The sequence below is a fragment of the Aphelocoma coerulescens genome, chromosome 7, assembly GCF_041296385.1.
Source record: "Aphelocoma coerulescens isolate FSJ_1873_10779 chromosome 7, UR_Acoe_1.0, whole genome shotgun sequence".
In the NCBI taxonomy this organism is placed as follows: Eukaryota; Metazoa; Chordata; class Aves; order Passeriformes; family Corvidae; genus Aphelocoma; species Aphelocoma coerulescens.
The window spans coordinates 5853740-5874560 of NC_091021.1; the positions used below are offsets into that span (position 1 = coordinate 5853740).

Sequence of the window (20821 nt, forward strand, 5' to 3'; positions counted from 1 at the left end):
TCGGGCCCGTGGTCCTCCTCTGGTCCGCTGCAGGGCGATGCGTTGCTGTTCCCACTGAGGCCATTCCTCTGGGCCGCTGTCTGTCGGAGCTGGTAGGTTGCAGGTGTGGTGCCTTTGCAGCACAAACTTCTAACATAGTCTGTATGGTCAGCGGGGGGTCCAGGGGGAGGCTCAGGATGGCTGCCTTGCATTGAGGGTTGGCATTCACCATAGCCATTTCTGCAATGACCTCTTCCCTGGCCGCCGGCTGCTTGACCTGCAACTCTACAGCTCGGGTTAGTCTCTCCACAAACTTTAGGAATGACTCAGTGGGTTGCTGCTGGACCTGCGAGTAGGATTCTATGGGCACATCAGGCCTCAGACCAAGGAATGCCTTACTGGCTGCTTCCTTGATCTGTTGCAGAACCTCCAAAGGCAGGCCTTGAGCTTGCTTCGGCGCCAAAGCCCAATCCCCTTCGCCGCTCAGATGGTCCAATGTGAGTTCCTGATTGTCGGCATCAACGGCCGTATCAGAACCTTGCAAGAGCGCTGGAAGGAGTCCGCAGAGCTCCCTTTCCCACGCTCCCTTCCAGAGCAGAAACTCTGCTGAGGAAAGCAGGCATGAGAAAAGCTGACGCAGATCGAAAGGTGTCATTACTGCTCCGGAGAGATTTGCCTTTAAAAGGCCACAGAAATATCCGCTTTCTCTCCCAAACTCCTTCTGCGCTTTGCAGAGTTCCTTTATTGTTTGGTGTGAGAGGGGTTCCCAGCTGACATGGGTTGTTCCTCCTCTCCGGGACCTCTGATAATAAACCGGAGCGGCTGAGGGAATGGGACCCAGTTCCGGGTTCCGGTCCTCGGCCCCCCCCCCTCCTTCCGGCCAGACACCGTGGGAACCGGAAGGGCAGGCGTGGGAACTGGAAGCAGGAAGTGGGTGGCAGCCGGGCATGGAGCCGCGATTTCTGGGGGCGGAGCACGGGGGCGTGCACTGGTGACAGGTAGGAGGGGAAGGAGGGGTGGACCCAACTTGGGAGTAGGAGGGGTCAAGGCGAAAGGGGTTGGGACTCGGGAGAAAGGGATTTCGGGGCAAGGAGCGGAGGGGAAGGCAAGAGGGGGTTTCTGCCACGTGGCGCCCGCCATCTTGTCCTCCTCGGGCAGGGAGGGCATTTTCTAAACTCTCTGGATAGCCGAACCGAACTCGGGGTCTAACAACTGGGGAAGCCGGGGAACGGGATAAGCCTCGGGCAGTCTGGCCGGGACTGTCCGAGCGGGGACTCCGAGAACCCCGAGGAGAGCCAGGGAGACGGTAGCAGCCCTGCGCATCGCGGGTTGCTCTCTTCAGGATGCCCGTTTGAGGGGACACGGGTTTGGGGGACACGGGTTTGGGAGTAACAACTGGGGAATTCGGGGTTGTTTGTCCTTCCCTCTCCCTTTTTTTATTCAACGCCAATCTAATTTGCAAGTACAGAAAGGAGAAATCTTTCTCTTTGGCAGATAGATTGCGCCAGTTTTTCTCCCGCGGCGTTCCAAAAGGAAACACTCAAAACCGAATCCTGAGCGCACTGAGGGAAGTGCAGAAACAGCCACCGAATAAACTGTTTTAAACATCCCTTTGAAAAACTTATTCCCCCACCCTCAAGGAGTCCTGCAACTTGGAGAAATACCCCCTTTTGTGCTGTGGAGAGTTTAGCGCCCATAGCCGACAGCACAGCGTCTGGAGCTAAAAACATCAAGCCTAGAACGCCGGTTTCCCAGAAACCAACTGGAGACAAGCGAACCGCGCTTGTTCCGGGGCTGCGCAGCCTACGTTCGGCTCTTCGAGAGCCGGGGACCGTACCGGTCCCTCCGAAAGCCTTTACCGGCTTTGAGGTAAGTTTTCCCCCCCCCCGGGAAAAATACTTACCTGACTGGCGTCCAGGCACGCTCCAGGTGACCAATTCCTCCACCGAGAACGACTTCGCGGCACGGCGAAGCTGCCGTCCTCAATCCCAGGAGCGCAGCTCACTAAAACGGAGCGTGCTGCAGCTGGGGTAGCTTGACGTCCCGATGACGCACTTGCCGAAGCAATCAGTCCCTTCCGTGGGGTCTGATGGAAGCGGGGCCCTACGCTTGGGCGCCAAGCTGCCTTTGCGTCCCCTAGGAACAGTTCCCACTCAGCCCGGTCAGCTCGGGACACAGCAGGCTGTGGGGGCCAGCCTCTGATATCGGAGCGATCAGAGGTCTGGCTCGTGGGTCCTTCCAAGGGACCGCGGCGATGAAGGCAGACGGCGGAGGAAAGGGGGCAGGCTCAGAGTTGGGTTAAATCCAGAAAGTTTATTGGTCCTCCGAACGGGGGGACCTCAACCACCAGGGGTGCCCAACCCAGAGCACCTGCAGATCTCGTGCAGGGGATTGCATGGGGGGGGGCACGGGGGGGGTACAGAACAACCAGCCAGGGAAGGGAAGGGTGCGGCAAACAGAACGAGGGACACATAAGGGAACCAACTGTAACAGGGGAAGGGAGGGATTCCTTTCCCCGGACTAATCACCTAGCCCCCTGGCTAGAACTTTCCAGAAGCCTGGGAGGGCTGGCAGAGTGACAGACAGAGCCCTGGGAGGAGACAAAACTGTCATATAGGGTGATTTTAATAAAACAGGGGGGGCGCCAACTGGGGTACACCAAACTTAAGGAACATAGAGGGGAGACCTGGACTGAACCAAAGCAAACACACTCCCACACTCCCTCCCAGGAAAAAGATTCACCTAAGATGCAAAGCATATAAAGCTGTCAGGTCAGATGCATGATATGTATAATTAATGGTGTAGAACAAAGAGATAAACCCTGCCCTGAAAATACAAAATCTTCCCTTTTTTAAGTTGCCTCCTGCTTTCACCTTTCCAATTCCTCTAGGACTGTGTAACATTTAGATGAAATCAGCTACTTCGGGGCAAGAAAACAGTGCCAGTGTTACCATTTTTATCTGAACAGGAACATTTTGGAGCCTGCAAAAAAATCCCTGCTAGTCCATGGCTCTCCTTTGGCCCTCATGTTCACTTTCCTGTATTCAAAACCTGCCTGCTCGGGGTGTGCTGACCTTCTGGTTGCTCTGCCAAGCTGTACCAGAGAGGTGACATTTCTCTGTGTCCCCAAAACACAACATGAGGGGGGCAGCCAAAAGTGAGGAGCTCACACCTACAGCACATTGCAGATGCCTCATCCATGGAAGTGTTCAAGCTCAGGCTGGATGCAGCTCTAAGCACCCTGGTCTAGTTAAAGGTGTCCCTGCCCAAGGCAGGGGAGTTTAAATGAGATGATCTTTAAGGTTTAAGGTGAAATCCTTGTTCACAGAGTTGTTTTGGTAGGCAAAGGGGAGACTTTCTTATTCTTCTGGAGTTCTAGAAAAAGATCCCATTTAGGGGTCAGATGGCACATAATCAGCTTGTCCAAATGTAGGTGAAGGTACCACTGGACCTTTATTCTTGTTTGGCTTCCTGCTGTTCTCAGCAATTTAAAATAAAATTAGCAAATAAAGGGAAATTGCTTGCACATGAAAAAACTCTCACAAAGAAACCTGAAGAATAATATCCATCAGAATAATAACTTGAAAATTATCACTCAAGGAGTCAAGGTACCTAGCTCCATATAAGGAATTGTAAACTTGAGATGGTCTCTATGTGCTTGATAGTTTCATTCATACAACCCAGATGTGCCTTGCAGACAGCCTGGGTGCAATTCTGAAGATTCGAATGGAGAAAAAAGACACAAGGCCCTGATAAATGAAGAAACATATAATCTGTGGGTGGAAATCCAGTATAAAGTGCTTCATGCAGCCTGTTAAACCCTATTAAGCCCTTACTGAAGGGCAGAATGGTTGAGGCTGAAGGTACCTCTGGTGGTTGTCTCTTCGAACCATCCCCAGATGATTTATGAGTATCTCCAAGGATGGAGACTTGACAGCAGTTATGCTGAGGTGAAATGTTCTGGGCCAGGTATCAATCACACACTGAAGAAATACTTGCTCTTTGGTGATACAGGAGCTGCCTGAGGAGTGTAGTTAGTACTGTGTGAGGGCATGGCCTGAGAGAGCTCTCTGACACAGAAGTTCAGCTGTGCCTTTGGGTATTCAGGTTTTGTTTGAAATGACTTCTAAGATGCATCAGATAGGAATTGTTTAGAGGAATAAAACTAAAAAATCACAGTGATGCTCTTGGTCTCCTTCAGGCAACAGAACATCTTGACTTGCCCCTCTGAGGGAAAACTGGAAAGTTGGAAAGTTTAAGAACTTAATTTTTTTTGAATAGTTTGAATTTTTCTTTTGGCGTGTATGTTAATATATGCACTATGTGTGCCAAGTGCTCTGCATGTCAGAACACCATCACTAATCTTGGGAAAGAGGAGTCCTTCGGAGGAGGACTCTAGGGAGTTGTCATTTGAAAGGTCTCTCTATTTCAGCAGTGCTGGATATGATATAGAAGGCCAGCAGTGACAGACGCAATGCTACAACATGGGTGTCTGACCACAAGGCTCAAACTCCTGGAAAAAGCACCACCATTTATTCTGTGAAATATGACTGGAAAAATTCTTCACCTTGGGAAATATCTGACGTGAGTTACATAAAGCAGCTGCTGTTGGCACTGCTTCCTTTCTTACATGACCTAATTGCATGGAAAAGGCTGACTTATGGTTAGGTAAAACTGGAAAACAGTTACTGAATAGTGTTTGATGTTGTTTAGTATTTGCTGAACTTGTTGTTTAGTGTATCTGTTGGGTAGTAGATGTACAAAGTGGGGTATGTGAGCCAAAGGGAATATTTCCTGCTGTGTTGTGCAGGGACAGTGGAGAAGTCAAGGAAAGTCCACTCTACTCTTAAAATCTTAAGTTTGTGAGCTGTTCTTTTGAAATCCAGGCCAGCTTTGCTGAGCTGCTGCATTTAATCTCAATATCTACTCTGTCATTAAAGCACTGATGGTGTTCTTTCTTCTGTCCTGAAAATTACACTGTTCCATGAAAACTGCCATCACTTCTGGAGAAGACTTTGTCTAGTCTTCTAAATTTTTGTAAGTGGGCATTAATGGCATTATATGACTTTAGTGTAAAATAAACAGGAATGCTCGAAACAAACACCTGCTTTCACAGACTGTTACTAGAGTCGGGATATTGAGAGCCTGGATTTATTTGTGTGGCTTGGAAGATGTGTTTCACCTCTGTTTTTAGAGGCGAGTGTGCAACATAGTTCTATTTCTGTCAGAATGTGTGTTACTAATTTATAGGAACTAAAGGCAGAGTGAGAGCTGGAAAAGAATTTTTTTAATGGATATAATTCATGCATCTAAAAATAATACTTCCGGGTTCCTTCTATAGCCTATTGCTTGTGTCTTTTCTTTTTAGTTCTTTGTTGAATGAGCTAATTTTTCCTGTGTTTGATACAGCTACTATTTCACTATAACTCTGTACATGAAAAAGTAGTTAGAAACACCTGCTGCATGTTTATTTATTTAACTAACAAATTCATTTTTTTGTTTTTTTGCAGTGCGCATAGCAACGTGAATTGACCTCATTTATCCTATTAAAAAATATAAGTACTTTATTTACACCACTGCCTTCTTCCTCAAATAATTTTAAAATGATGGAATTTCAATTTGTATAGTCTCTCCTCATATTGTACATATTTTTAATCTGAGGTTCCAGCTTATTACCACGTCATGGGCCTACAGAATGCTATTAGGCAACCAGGTTACGAGGACAGAACTCAGCACAGAACTCAGCAGACAGATTTCAATTTCCTTACCCTTAGAAACAGGGCTCCAGGTGCCACGGAGAACTATACCTCCTCATTCTTTCAAGATTTTTAAGTCTTTTACAATTGGTACTTCATCTTTATTCCAGACACCAGTATAGCAGACAAACGAAGCAATTGTAAACTCTTTTCATGCGGGGCTTGTCTTCCCTCCTTGATGTCTGTAGTTTATATCATGCATCCATTTGTGGCTGTAACTGTACAATGTCCAAAACAACACTTTTTCCATTGAAATAAAGCAAAATTCTTGGCTTGGTTCTTCAAATCTAATAAAATTTTTCTAACACTGAACTGATGTATTTTTCTTCGTTCAGTGTACGAACTAACCTTGTGGTATTGAGGACACTATTAAGCAGTGCAGTAAAGAAGGTTACTCTGACATTACAGTTCATGCCTGATACATATGGATTGGCATCAAATCCTGGTACAACAAATGAAAAGTTAGTGGCTGGACACCTTTCTAATGACTTTCTGAGCCAATAATTCCATGTACTGTGGGCATGTATGGGTTTCCTAATGTGTGAGGATCTGGCTTGGTTCCTTGTCCTATACTTTCAGGTGAAAATGAAGTTAGACATCTAACAAAAGAGCAGGAGAATATGTTTTTGAATATCAGAAAATACAGTCTCTGTAGAAAGTCCTTGTGGGACTATTTATTTATGTATAGTTATGGTTTGCAGCCTCTATGTTTTATGTGGTGATTGCCTGTAGGGAAAAAATACGTATTTATACATAATGAAGAAGTGCACGGTTCCTATAAACAAATATGCTGGAAATTAACCCAGGAAAGAAAGTATTTCTTTACACTATTCTCAGCGGTATGCTGGGAATATATAGGGTTTCCTAAATTATACCTGGGCCTCTCCAATAGGTGCATTATGACATGTTTGATGTAAAACTTCACTGGCTGTGCAAAAACCCAGGACGTATCATTACAAATGCATCTTCAGTGAACTATTTTTTAAAAAGCCACATAATTTTATGTTGCATTACTTTCACCTTATTTTCAGTATAAATAATAATATAGAAAGCATTGTTTTCTTTAATATCACTTTTGTTTTGTCAGCTTCCTCTCTCAGACAAATAACTATGTCAGCATCATGGGAATCAGAATAAACAAAATGAAAAAGTTCTCCTTTCTTGTGGGCACTAATTAGTTATGTGCAATACCTTCAGCAGGTTTTGGTAAAAGAAAATTAAATTATATATTTGCTTGCAAAATATTTATTTCTCAGACGGATTATTTTTGCATTTAGACAAGTGAATTTCAAAAAGTTTTTTACTTCTGTTCTTTTACCCGGTATTGCTTTAAGAATAGAAAGCTTTTTTACAAAATAAATGCAAGTGGCTGGGAAAAAAAGGTATCCTAATATGCTGCCAAATGGTTAAAATGCATTATCAAGTGATAAATGCAGAGGGTTTTTTATCTCACCCTCTCCCCTTGCCCCTCGTCACAACTAACATTACATAGGAGACATGTCAGTTGGACAGCCCTGGAGACAAAAGATAACACTGCATGGACCAGGGCAGTAGGGGGTACCTACCTGCTTAGATGCTTCAGCTGGAAACAGCAGTGGTCCCTTTGGAGGTGTTGTCTCAAATCATCAGTCAGACCCACTCAGTCCACGGCTTCCCTTTCCGGCTGTCCAGTAAGGACACCTTTCCATCAGTGACTACACCTACTGCCACAAAATAAGGTTTTGTGGTGTCAATATATCTCTACTTAGAACTGAGTGGAGGCGAACTCTTTTTTCCCCCTAAACTTAATTTCTGTCCTTCTTTTATTTTTCCACATCAACACAGAATTAGAATGGAACAATCACAAATACACCCACAACTGCCAGTAGCTCTCTAGCTCCCTCTCAGAACACCACCACAGGATATCAGAAGTACAAAATGAAATATTTTTAATGTGGTATTCCTGTATCCTACTAGAATATAATGAAAATCTGATTTCTGATCAAGATTATTTATCCATATTTTATGTTTGAGTATACCCCTATAAATATGATCTTTCTCCAATATGATGAAAAACACAGAATAATTAATTTTGTAAACCCTTTATTACATTAGAATCACAGAATAATTTGGGTTGGAAGGACCTTAAAGATCCTCTAGTTCCAAACCCCCTGCCATGGGCAGGGAAATGTTCTTTACATTATTAGTGCCAGCCAAAAATTAAACACAAATGCAGATAGGATTAAGATTTAATAGTAAGCCAAAGAATTTATTCCAGATCTATAAGCACCTACAAAAAGCAGACACTAGACCTAGAAGTCTGGGGAAACGTTTTCTCTTGCACTGTTGCTACATAGAACTAATCCTAACATTTTTAAACAGGCTATTCAGCTATTTCCTTCATCAATGCCACATTCTATGTAAGTTTAAAATTTTCCAAAATATGCTGAAGTTTAACACTTATATCTAGAATAAACTGAAGGGATTCCCCTCCCTGCTTCTCAGCACAGGAGAAAAAAAACCAGAAAATAGAAAGAAAAAAATCCAGATATTCAAACTATGCTAAGCTTTAAATCCAGCTTCCACAGGTGTATAATATCAGTCACCAAAAGCTATCAGAAGCCCTTACTTATGCGTGAAAGTAAGATAAGGAATTGTTCTGTTTCTCCTGTAATACTTTAAGTTTGCAAAACTGGGAAGAAGGGTTTTTAATCCTGAAACACAAGATTTGTATCAACAACTCTGGGTAACTATTTCCTTTCAGATTCTGACTGCATGAAGCTCTTGTTCTTACAAGTCTACATGAAAAACTGCAGGTAGGATAATCCAGATTTAGTTAATATTCTGTAAAACTGGTAACAGTATGAATTCCGTTCTTTCTGTGAAGTGCACAGTTGTGCTTTCAGTTATTCCTGATTAGGTGATTTGTTACTACACAGAAGCTCTGCTGCCAGAGCAAGGTACACTGGGTGTGACTGGGGTTCATAGGAGCCTTTCCCACACACCAGTGTGTGTTCAGCCCCCTCCTGCAGTCAGAGTATCCCTGCCTGGGGAAATGGTTCTTTTGCAAATGCCGACAGCTCTACCTGGCCCTGCGTTTGCATGGATTTTATGACTCAGCTCAGTGCAGACTTTCCTACCTTTTTTGTTTTTTGGCACCTTCTTAGAACAACAGGCTTTTTCCTTAGAAAATAACTGCCTGTTGCATGGATGTTTTTGCATATGAGCTGCACTGGAGTAGATACAAAACTGTTCATAAGTTCAGTGAAAACCTACTTTAAAATCAGCTGTGGTTCACTGATGCTGTAAGCATCTATTTTGATCAGTTAAAAAATATAGTTTCTTTTACTAAAAGCAGTGTCTGGGATGATTTTGTTTTGCTTGTTCAGCACTGTTGGTGTTGAAAATAGGTGTGTCAGCATTTGGAAGATGATCCTCAGGCACTCAGATTTCTTTAATAGCAAGCAAAATTCTCATTAACAGGCAATTTTAAGAAGCAATAATATTCATTTTTAGGGCTATTAAGCATATAGAGTGTTTATATTTCCAGAAAAGAATGAATTCATGGAAAATAAAGTTTTGTCATGCACTAGTGCTACAGCATTGCAACATAATGTATGTGAGGCTGATTACAAGTCAGCCTTTCAACAGGATTATACATGATCAAAGCTTCTTGAGTGAGAACTATGTAACTTAAATGATTGAAAAAAATTCTAATGTTTGTCTTCTCTGTTTCAAATTAGAGTTCTTTTTCTTGTTAATGATGTATTAAACTAAAAAATCCTACACCTGTGGGTCTCCAGATCTCCCTAATAACAGGCAGATGTGTTCAGTGTCACATCTGTTCACCACAGACAGCTCAGGTGTTTTGCCTCAGGTACACATTGCTGGTAGGATTGACTGTATCAACCTGAAAATATCTGCCTGTTTTGATGTCTAAATAACAGACCAAGGCCAGGTCATGGTAAGGCAAAGTTCTTTGGAGGAAAGTCACAGCAGGTAGCACAGTGTGTCCAGCAAGAATAGATGAACTCATTCACAGGGACCTGACTTTCCACCCTCACCTTCTGCAAACTCTGACTTCTCTGAAAATAATTCACCCTGGAAGGCCTGGTGCCTGAAGTAGTTATCCATCACTATAAGCACATCTCAAACCATCATACACCTCCCACAGGGCTCTTTCAGATGTTAGGTTAGTGATTTTATGTCAATGAATTCTCTTTATGTGTGTGGACATAATGCTAAAATCTAACAAAATTCTGTGCTTTTGAAAAAAGCTATTAATGAGATAATGAGATAATACTGAAGCTCTTACTTATTAATTGTTTATCATTGTCCAGAAAAGACCCATGTAATCAAGCAAAGACATATGGTTTTGATATAGAACTCATGAAAACAACTCGTGCTCTCTGTTTTAGGACCTAGTGTAAATTTGCTATCACTGTAGCAATGGTACATGATGGGAATTATTGTTCTGAACAAACCCAAATGGTTTCATGAGCCTCAGAATATGGTAATTTCTGTGACTACCTTCACAATCACATTGATGAATTTTTTCAACAAAAACCATTTTCTGCCCGTAAAGCAGAAATTGCAGTCTGTTGTTGCAGACTGAGATGTGCAGAGGTTCCTTCAGTCTGCACAGGTGCTGTGACAAGCTCTCCCTGCCTAGCACCTGCCCTTCCAAGGGACCTCTGCCAGGAGAAGGGTCGCTGCCCCACCACACACCATGCACAGAGCCTGGCCACGGAGAATTAACGTGGTGTCAGTGTTCTGCCTTTCCTGAATGTCACTGATCTCGCACATATGCTTTCACACAGTCGGCAGATGTGGCCAAGGAAAGACACAGAATCAAACTGCAGGAAGGCTGCTTGAAAGTGGTATTAATAGAAAAAACACATACAGGAGCAATTTAAGTAACTTCACTTCCTTGAGGAGACAATACTGTGGTCAGGAAAAAATTCAAAAGTAAAATATATGGTGTTGTTAGAAACGGGAAAAAATACTGTCTCCTTCTTTCCTTTCTTCCCCCTTCTTTCTTCCTGCCCTCTCCAATTTCATCCACTTGTTTTGATGGAGGCAAGTACAAAGTATTTTGTCCACAATATCCATTGATTGATTTGTCTGCTTCTTTTTTTAAAATTAAATTTCCTCCAAAGAAAAATATTTTTTTGTTAGTGGCCCCCAAGGCTTCCTAAGAAGAAATTTACACCATACCCAAAATTAAAGAAGAAAAGGACTATTCTGTTTTAGCTTTGTTATCCATTATCTTATCTCAAAAATCTATCATTAGCAGAGTGCTTTAGCTGCCTTTTAAACTTAGGGAGTAAGGAGAAAAATTCTCCAAATTAACACTTCAAAGGAATGGGTTTATGTCAAAGGACACACAATTTGCACAGCACCTAACCCATGCATTTTCCTGACTTCTAGAGCTCTTTCCTTGGAAATCATTATGGAAAGGGTTGAAGTAGGAACTTCTGACATTGATATGTTGCAAAGTACCTCCATAGCACGTGGAAAGTCTGAGAAGCTTCCAGCTGCTTGGTATATATGTTAGAAATTGTAGACTTTGTCGTGTTCTCCTGTTTTGGCAGTGAGAATGCCCTCGAGGCAATTTAGAACATCTGCTGTGAACACATGAAACCCTTCCCTCTGCAGCCAGCTTGCCACTCAGTTTAATGGAGCCAACATACGAGGCTTGGTCGGTTGAGCCAGGCAGAGCTTGGACACCCAACAGTGTGAAAATCAGCGAGTCAACAAACTTTCAGTATGAGAAAAATGAGAGACTCAAACAGAGAAATTAATGCCACAATTAAAAAAAAAAAAGCAACCCTACATATAATTTTGTGTTGCTGTTGCAGCAGCACTGCAGAATTTATAGCTAATCAAGCCATAAAACCCAAGGTAACATTAATCAGCTTTCCAGCCCTTGCAATAGACATTTACTTTTAAAGAACTGCATTTAAAATTGTCCTCATTTCTTTTTATGAAAACTCCCAAGATCCTGATTGTCCTGTTCAGTGAATGTCTGTATAAAACAAACAGTTTTGCTAGCTTGCCATTGAGCCATCCTTTTTCAGTTTCTTGTACAGTAACAATGAAGCTGTAGATGAGTGCTGGTATCACTTCTTTTCTTTTTACTTCCCTTAAAAAATTCGTTGTTAGTGAGCTGATAAAACTCTCGTATGGTTCATTCCTACTTAAAATTAGTAACAGCTCTAGGTTAATGATAGTTCAGAAATTAGTAATGTTGAACAGCATCCCAATCCTGTGTTTTTAATTAATATCTTTAATTTACCAGTTCTGTTGTTCTCTTCATTCTGGCTCCGCAGTTTGAAGGAAGATCTGTGAGAAGCCCAGTCAGACCAGTGTAGTTTTGTTGTGCTAATAACCTTTCTCTGAAGCAAACAACAGAAAAATACAGTCTAGGTTATGCTTATGACTGAACCACTATGGGAGTTTGGTCCTACTACTGCTAATAGCAAATCACACTGGGACTGGTCAATGACCTTAATTTCATTAGAAGCTGCTTCTGGTTTTAGGCAAATTTGGAAAAAAAATCCCCAAACCCTCAGGATCCATAAGCTAACCACACATTTTTATCCTTTACTGTATGAACAGGATGGATAGTTACTGTGAGGAATGAGACAACTCTTAATAAAAATTAAAATAATTTATTAAAACGGAAAAATTGAAAAATTACAAAAATTAGCAAAATATAAAAATTTGGGATCCTAGTGGCTCAGGAGGTATGCCCCAGGAGCGCAGGGATTAGAGATCTTCAGGATTAGACAGCACTGGACCTCTGGTGGAAGAACTTGCAGTGCTGGGCTGACTTTTAGCTAATCCAAAAGTCAAAGGTAAAAATTATTAAAGGCTCCTAAAAAGGAGTAAGGCTTAAGTACCCAGCACTGATGTCTACTACAGCTGATCTGCAGAGGCCTCAGCCTGCTCTGGGGGGGGGGGGGGAGGGGGGGGGGTGCACCGTTGTTTTGCTCCGCCCCAGTCCGCCCACAGCCCGCCCACAGCACACCCCTTTGGTCCAAAGTGATTGGTGCTTTCCTTTTGACAGATCATCTCTGTCTACCAATAGCTCCTCGTTGTCAGGGGGGTGGTAACAGCTGAAGTAAGGGTGGTAACATGTCCTCATTAAGATTCAGGTTGCTATGGAGCTTACTTGCAGAATAACGGCTATGGGGCTAAAAATAGCAATTGGCTGTTAGGAACTGGGGTTTTGGAGTTAGTCCCAAGACTAAAGTGCAAAGAAAAACCCTAAAAACATATTAAAATACATCTAATACCTCCCAAAACATCCACAAAAGCAGACAATGAACATAGGAGTAACAGCTCACAGTGTACAAGTGGTTTAAAGTTTGAAAAAGGCATTTTTAACTAGGAAACTTTTAACTGGGAATTTTAACTGGGACTAGTGCAAATACACTGTTTTGAACAAGTGAAAACACTAATAATGAAACTTGATAGTGAAAACCCTAATAATAATAAGGCTTGATTTTTGTACCTGGGTTGATGAGTTAACTTTATCATTCAATTAAAAGAGCTGTTTAACTCAAAATTAACTAATTAAGGCACTTAACATGCAAAGACAAAGCTAATAAGGGATTTCATGTATGACAGTTACTGAATTTAGAAGGAAATGGATTTTTTAAAGGGGTATTATCTCCTGGCAGCTCTGTCATGCATGCAGGATGCCCATGGACTCTGGAAAAACATCTCCATTTTAACTTAGGCCACTTCTCCTCCAAACAAAACATTATCTCCCATCACCTAACACAGGGTACTGAGATGCTGCCTCCTGTTTTCCAGTCTCTCCCTTAATTACTTGTTTGGGTGTCCTTGTTGTGAAAGATTGTATTGTTTATTAAAAAGGATGCCTTTAAAACAATATATGTAATCAAATATACTTATATGTATTGCCAATCAAATATACTCATGATATGTATTGCCAAGTATTGCTTCCTTTAAAACAATATATATATATATATATATATATATATATAATCAAATATACTCAGGATATGTATTGCTAAGTATCGCTTCCTTTAAAACTATATATATATATATATATAATCAAATATACTCAGGATATGTAATGCTAAGTATCGCTTCTGCAACTACTGTATTGCTGTACAGATGCTTGCATAACAGGAGAGTGTGGCATGCCAAACACTGTGTGTTCAGCTCTTTTTCCATATAAGAACAAAAAAAAGATGATATGCCAGATACTGTGTCTTCTTCTAAAAATGGACAAGGAACAAAAGGTCGAACAGAGGACAGAAGAGGAAGACTACTTCCTTCATCCTCAACGACCACCGGAAGGCAGAAGAAGACCCCCTAGCAACAAGTGGCACATGCGCAGAGTGGTTCAAAGCAATCCACGAAGACGGAAGTAAAATCATATAAATAGGGGGGCCAGCTAGAATACTGACGTGACAGTGGAGGAGCGTAGACTCCCGGTCACCCAGCGCTGTAAATTTGCTCACTTTCTACTTTCTACAATTAATAAACCATAAATTGTTGCTAATTGGCGAAGTCTTAATTTATGACATTGTGCTACAGCACCTTTTACTTTTCCTCTGGTCAGACTGATCAGCAGCATTCTCGGGCAGAAAAACAAGGAGCAGGACTTGGTACTTAGGTCTGAGACATTCACTAGCAAGGAAATTTGAAGAGGATTGAGCAGTGTTTTCCAGCATTTCCTTCTAGTGTCTCCTAGAGCTGCTCTGCAGTGTTTCCATCCATAAGCCTCTCTTCAGCATACCCTGATTTTTATATGGCTTCATATTTCCCAGAACCTATCAGAAGACTGATGTCAAGAAAGGATGTTGCAAAAGTCACACTGCAAGCACTGTACCAAATGGAAAAAAGCAGCACTGGAAACCTGTTCCCTTATGGATGTTTCACTTGAGACATGGTCACAATTATTTTTGGAGGGAAAAAAATCACACACTAAATACATTTAATTATTTGGATCTTTTCCTGCTTTGGACAGATTGTGACAATCTTATATAAACACTGGCACCAAGTACTAGGGCAGTCTGATTTTTGACCCAGATCTGATTATTTTGCAGCACACACAACTGTGCTTCCAGTGGAAGATTCCCCCATGTCAAGTTTCTAAACAGGGTAAATAAAGCCATCTGTTGTGGAAGCAGGATTTTTAAATTATATGCCCTGTTAACCACTTTCATGTCTAAAGAAATAACCTCATGCCTTTATGAAAGGAGTTCTGCTCTCCTGATTTACACATATCTGGGCCAGATATCAGATGGCTAAATTAACCTTTATTCCATTTACATTTACTTCTATCAGACGGATTTCAATCTTCTCTCTTTCTATTGACCCCTCGTGTTTCTTTCTGCCTCCTACTTTCTCTTGAGCTCTATGACAAATATAATTGCAATAAATGTTTTACAAAAATAGGTAATGAAACAAATACTTTAAAATATAAATATTTCATACATGTTATATCTGGTAAAGTAATTAAAATATCTTTTATAAAAAAGATCTTGTAAGCCTCTAGTCCAATGTGAACATCACCTCTGCAGAGATGAGCGAGGAGCACTTAATGTGAGTAAAGGGGGGATTTCCATGGTAAGAATACACATGGTTTCCCCCAGACCTTTCAATAAGTGCTTAACAGAAACATTTTTCCTCTTAGATAAGTGCATTTGAAGACTCCACTTGTTTAGCTAAATTGTTGTTGAATCAGCAAGAGGTTAAATTGCTATTTCCAGGACTGTTCTGCTCTCTGCACTCCCCTCAGTCACAAAGAGAAATAGTTCTTGTTAGAAAAGAGGGGAATGAACAGAAATTTCTGCTGCAAATTAGCACATGGAAGGAACACTGTGTGCTGTTTCACTTTATCACTTCGGGGGGTCCATATGGGTTACTTTAATAGGGCTTAATATTTGTCCTCTTTTTATTCTTATAATAATGGATACACCAGGCTAGACACTGGCATCTCCTTAAGGAAATTGAGGCACCATCTGGATTCATGCCAGCTAACATTCTGCTCAGTTGGCTCTAAGCCTTACAAAAGTTCAAATATATATATAGTTCAAGTTTTAAATTCTTCTTCATGGTTTATTATATATTTATTTCTTTCTATGGCAGTATCTTGCCCTGTTAGTCTACTGCAAGGCTTTAGGGTCCTTGGTGATTTTGGGATTACGAACTCTGCCAGTCGTGTGATTTGCAAACATGAGGTTAAACCCATGGAGCAGTAGTGTGGGTAACACTTACATAAAAATATACATACTGTTAAATAATATATGTAATTTGCTGATGTAGAAGGCAGTGCTGGATCTCACATTTCAAATTCTAATTTTTAGCAGTTTGCTATGACTGAAGCATTTACTTTGATGACTGTAAAATATCAAGTATCTATAGAGATGAACAAGACATATAAATCATCTTGTCTATGTTTTAGTTAAGCAGAAGCTTCCATGTTTACCCTGATACCTCTGTGTTAGAAATATCAAATACCTAATTGAGATTGGACCGCCTAATTTATGTTCCTTGTTTAATAGTCACCATTGTCCTAACACCCCTCTCCCAGCATTGCTTTGAACATAAAACTTTGAATACTCCACAGTTAATCTGAGCTTGTTTGACTAGTCAATTACCCTTGTTAAAATTTTGTGCTTGCTATCTACAGTTACTTTATTTAAACATTCACTTTATGTCATATCTATAAATGAAAATACATTTTTAGGTGGAAAATTAGAAACTGGAAAAGCTGAAAGAAATAATGAAGAAATGGTCTGGAAGATACTTGAGGTGAAATTTAGAAATTTCTGAATCTCAGAAATGGCAAGAACCAAACCATCACTTTTCCTCTGAACCAAGTAAGCTAAAACATTTCTATTTTTTCTTTTTTTTTTTTTTACCCGGTGACTTAAAAAGGCACAAATTGGTATCTTTAGAGTGTATTGCTTTATATTGTACCCTCACTGACTTCTATTTTAACTTGAATATCATCTCAGGATGAAATACACAGGGTTTTTTTTTACAGTCTAATCTTCCAAATTGATAATTTCAGAGGGGGCAGATTAAAAAACCATTATCTTGATAAAAAGTACAGCCAAATGTTCTGATTTAATTAGCTCTAAAGAAGTGGTTAAAATGCAAACAGAAAAACGGCTAAATTATTTGCCATGTTAATATATTATTCCTTCTCATATTCTTTCTCTCTGTAACTTTGCTTTCATTCTAGCTAAAGGCTTAATCCTGCTACTTTTAAAATAGTAAATTGCCCCCAAGATCAAATGAGATCCTGAGGGAAGTATCTAAAAAGAAGAGAAACAAGGATATTTATCCTTTTTGCCATTTGGCAACTAACTCAAATACCTAAATTAGAAGAATATTTCCCCTCAGTTTATCACATGACAGATAGAGGACATTGCAGTAGACAGCCCACAATGCTAAACTAAGTTCTTGCTATGAAGAGTCCTTTCCCCTAGACAGCATAAATAATGTACAGATGTAAAGAATTTAAATTTAGGTGTTAATAGCACCTCTGAAGAATATTGACAGGCTTCTGAACAAATAAACATCAGCTGATAGCGAACAGAACAGCAATTTGACATACGGACATTTAATCCAGGACTGCTAAGTATTTATTATGCTGTGTCTTGACAAATAAATTAGTCCTAAGTAGATATGATTGAACCCAACCATTTCTAGGCGCTTAATACTATTTAAAGAAAAAAATCCACTGAAAATCTAGATAGTGAACATTTGATAATTGATTATCATGGGCCTAATTTTGTCTTCTTTTTCTTCACATAATTTTTGTACCAGGTTATATTAATAAATAATTTACCATGTGCATGAGGTACTGAAGGCATCTCAAAAAAAAATCTCATTTCCATAGAGCTGAGGTGCTCTAGATGTAGTTACATTTTGCATTTGTTTTTTCTTTTTGCCTCCTCTCTGTTTCTCAGTCACCACTAGGTTTAGACTATTTTTGAGCTTTTTGAGGAAACATGAACTCTTGTCCTCTGGGTTGTTTTCAGGTAGCATGGTTTACTGTAGCCCTGGAAACTGTCCAACAACCATCTGGATTTCCCTTCTTTCTTCTAATAAAATGTACAGCAAAAGGAGCCAACTTTCCCATAGCGTGTCAGAATGGCAGCTAGCAGATGTATACTGGCTCTTAAACTGAAGGATTTTGTTTGCAGGTGCAGCCTTTAGGACTTACACTTTGTGTGTGTGTACATATATATATATATATATATAAATTAAAGCATATATGAAGAGTATATATAGATATATTTAGAGTATTTACTTTTTACCCCTTTTTTCCAGTTTTCTCCTTTTTTCTATTCACAGGTTGCATCCCTCTTCTGAACTTTTGCTTTTTGGCAAATATGCTGCAAAACCAGAACAGTGACTCAGAAAATGAAATTAATACATGATTTATTAAGCTTTACAAGGATGGACTCACAAGAAACCAGATTTATCCCCCCTTGAACCAGTTTTCTAAGTTCTAGGAATAGAGTTAAAATGCAAAATACAATAGTTGGAACTTAATAGGTTTAAGTGTTTATTTTTCCCTACAGGACAGTAATCAACTTTTTGGTGTTTCTTTATATACTCCTGAGCACAATGGTCAAGATCTAAAGCTCCTATGTAAACCTGAGTGCAAATAACAGTTTTCAGGTGAATGTTAAACAGTTTCCAGCACTGATTATACTCTAGTCCTTGGAAACTGTGTAAAACAGCACACTGGCCTAAGCAGACATTTTCTGGAGAGGGGACAGCTGTAAGAGGGTTTTAACCTCTCCCTTCTTCTCCTGTTTTCTTGTCATGGTGATGAGAACTTCCACCATCTTTGGAAAGCTCTGCCACTTCTCTCATTTCCAGCCAGTTACTCCTGCTAACAGGAACAGTAATAAAACTGCTACACAACACAGCTGGCAGGTGAATGGGTGCATCTCCCTGCAAGGATCCACTCCCATCATCTTGGGTATCAAGAATTACATCCTCCAGTTTCATGTTGCGTCTTCATCCTTTTCCTGCAAGGCTGTGTCCGTTTTGAAGGAATAATTTGATCTAATGCATTTTTCATCATCAATAGCAGTTTTTTATGGCAGCAGCGAATCCTTTCTGAGGACATCTGCAGTAAAATACAACAGAGAGAGAGAGAGGAAACATTCAGCAGCTCAATTAATATTTCTGCTTTAGTGTAGATATGGAAAAATACTGGAAGAAATGGTGGAAGTATTAATGAAAGCCATGTCCCATTAAACTTTTGACTAGATAGGGCTGACTCTCATGTGCCAAGCTGCTGGACATTCATGCCAGCAAATTAATCATCCCAGGAAACATTTACTTCAGATTTGTGGAGATGTGTGATTTTCAGTTTAACTACAGGCCTTTTTCTTTGAATTTCCTATCATTTAAAAAGCTGCACAAGAACAAGGCCTGTCTGTCACTTCACAAACTGTGTCAACTTACTTTAAGGCTTCCTGTCTCTCACCCTTCAGGCATGACTTAGTTTTGCATAATTTACATATTTTTATAATTCAGAAACTTTCTGGATGATTTTCCATCATGACTTCAGCTCTTTTGTTGTAAAGGTAACTTTTTACGATGTGACAGAAACATAAACAAGATCCCATCACAATAAATAGTTACCATGAACTCATCTTGGAAAATGCATTCCAGGAAACCAGTCACTGTAAAAAATAACAAATACTAACGGCATTAAGAGTGAGAATACAGACAGGGCAGGGATGAAGAATTAGAAATAAAAGTTCTATTGTGCCCTATTTTTTATTAGAAATATTTCAGTTCCTATCAGGTATATTTAAAGGACCCCAAGCTCAAACATAGAAAAATTCTGAATTTAACATTAGCTATAAACCTAATAAAGTAGAATGTGTTGATTTAAAGAATAGCTGGTAGCATAACTTCTGGTGTTCATTTATCATATCTTTATGTGCTATTACTTTATAAGATTTTAAATGTAATGCTTATTAAAAATGCACGTCATATATGAAACAAATACATATGTTCCTGTTCCATATGAAAATTCTAACTTTGATTTGTGGTTACATGTAATAGATCAATATGTACATTGTTCCTGTCCTCCCACTAGATGGATCTGATCCGTTCTGTTCTTTCTCCCATATGTATTCACATCTGCCATAGTGGGAGGTAACCGGTTTAGAAATGGAGAACAGAACCTTGAACTAAATTCTGATCTCATTTACATCACTCAGCAACAGAGTTACCAGCCCTCCACACAGGAAATCCATTAAAATTGCTACTTGTACCACGCCCTCACCCTCCCCAATTAGGATTTATTTTATTTGAATAACTCACATCATAATATCATTTCTATGTTTAAGTACAGAGACACAGGCCAAATCTGTAGTATTATGAGATGCGTGGAATTAATTGAAATACTGGTATTTTTAAAATATTGCCTTATGTGTCTCCTGTTGAACACAAACAACCTCATCTTCAAACTTTCCTTTGAAATTGTAACCTTTTCTGCTTTAATCCTCTTTTTGTCACATAACTTCTCCTATACTGATCAATATTAAGGACAGCTTTGCCACTGTACCTAAGTGCATTATAAATACTATCAGTGTTAGTCTCATTCCCCTTTTTTGCTTTCAGTGAGGAGAGACCTTCACCTAACTATGCATGACAGTTTTGTCTGGTTTCAGAGTTATTACAGTTAATTGAGAATCCTTTTAAATCTTGAGGACTTTGAAAATGGTAGGAAATATACTGTATAGACCGGACAGGTATTGACTTCTTTGGTGCCCATTGGATAGTTTTAACAGTGTGGCTCTATTTCAGCCTTAAATTGGAGCAGAGTCGTCATATAAAAGGAAAAATTCCTTCAACAGAAAATGCACAAGAGCACAAACAAATCTTTATGTCTGTAGATCCTTTATTATTAAAATTGTGGGAAGGAAGGGGTACTCAATGTGTCAGTCACCTTGTAAGAGAACCTGGATTTTGACAGCAGCAGAATAGTGAAAGCCAGAAATAGAGAGCATACCAAAAAAGATTAATTCTCAGTGGAAAGGCGATTTTCTCCGAAGAACAACCTTTATACTTGCTGT

General features: G+C 40.2%; 1 long non-coding RNA gene across 2 annotated transcripts; it reads left to right on the top strand.

Moving 5' to 3' along the window:
* The first annotated feature begins 1077 nt into the window (after nucleotides 1-1077).
* Nucleotides 1078-6016, top strand: LOC138113376 (uncharacterized). Of its 2 annotated transcripts, none has more exons than XR_011152126.1 (3): nucleotides 1078-1848; nucleotides 4412-4563; nucleotides 5490-6016. It is a non-coding gene; the product is annotated as an uncharacterized lncRNA (long non-coding RNA). The 2 variants fall into 2 exon arrangements; XR_011152127.1 differs by having other exon boundaries at nucleotides 4415-4563.
* The last annotated feature ends 14805 nt before the right edge of the window (nucleotides 6017-20821 follow it).